At 43.5% G+C, this 889-nt stretch overlaps 1 protein-coding gene across 1 annotated transcript in view; it reads right to left on the minus strand.

The window, feature by feature from the left end:
• The window catches only part of LOC111662545 (serrate RNA effector molecule homolog), a 9,752-nt gene that overhangs the window by 1,894 nt on the left and 6,969 nt on the right, over positions 1-889 (minus strand). The window lies entirely within an intron of this gene.

Consider the following 889-nt stretch of genomic DNA (forward strand, 5'->3'; position numbering starts at 1 on the left):
TCTCTCCATTCAGCTCTTTCCCATGTAGCCTTAACATATAGTGTTGCCTCCTCAAGCATAAATACACAACCCTGGGGATAGTTTTACTGCTGCTCGTACAAATACCTTCATGACAGAGTGCATTGTGGGATTTGTTGAATATAATAGTCCCTTATTTGTAAATATCTAAATAAGTCCTGATTTGTTAGTTCATGTGAAATGTTCTCATTTGAGTAATGATGCATATGGCTGTAAACCCCCCCCCCCCTTCAGATCTGAAGTCAGACCCTCCTGGTTTCAGTTCCTCATGGAAAGGATCCATTTCAACAGTCCACGTTTCTTTCTTGTACACAAACACGTGTGAAAGCGGCGCCCTGAAGTTTGCTGACGGTTCATATAATAATAGTCCTGCAGTGTCCGAGGTCACCGGCTGGTGTAAGGCGTCCTTCTTGGACATAAACGTCTCCAAGACAAAGGAGACGATTAGAAAAGGTGACGCAATTTAAAATGTGTTATGGAGGAAGGTTCACCAGTGTCTGAAGATTGATTCAGAACATGCTGAGTCCAAAACGTTACTGTAAGTGACTGTTACTGTCCTCATTAATGAGGAGCCTGTTGCTTTTTACCTCACTCCTCTGCAGTCGCTGTGTATTCTGCATGTGGTGGTTTTATCTTTTGATCTGAGCTCTGAACTTCCTCATTCAGGCTGAAGCAGTGGGGGAGGGGCTGCAGAGAACAGCTGGAAATGTTCCACCATCTTGTTTGTGTCTTGTGACAGGGAGAGACTCACGGTGTTTAACCTGCTCAGATACAGTCACAGTCAGAGAGGGGTGGGCTTGTGACTGATCAGAAACAACATGGAAACAACATATTGATTATAGCAAAGAAAAAACATCCAAGTCAAAAGCAA

This window comes from Seriola lalandi, unplaced genomic scaffold (assembly GCF_002814215.2).
Source record: "Seriola lalandi dorsalis isolate HSWRI2012SDOR001 ecotype SW California unplaced genomic scaffold, Sedor1 jcf7180002054564, whole genome shotgun sequence".
Taxonomy (NCBI): domain Eukaryota; kingdom Metazoa; phylum Chordata; class Actinopteri; order Carangiformes; family Carangidae; genus Seriola; species Seriola lalandi.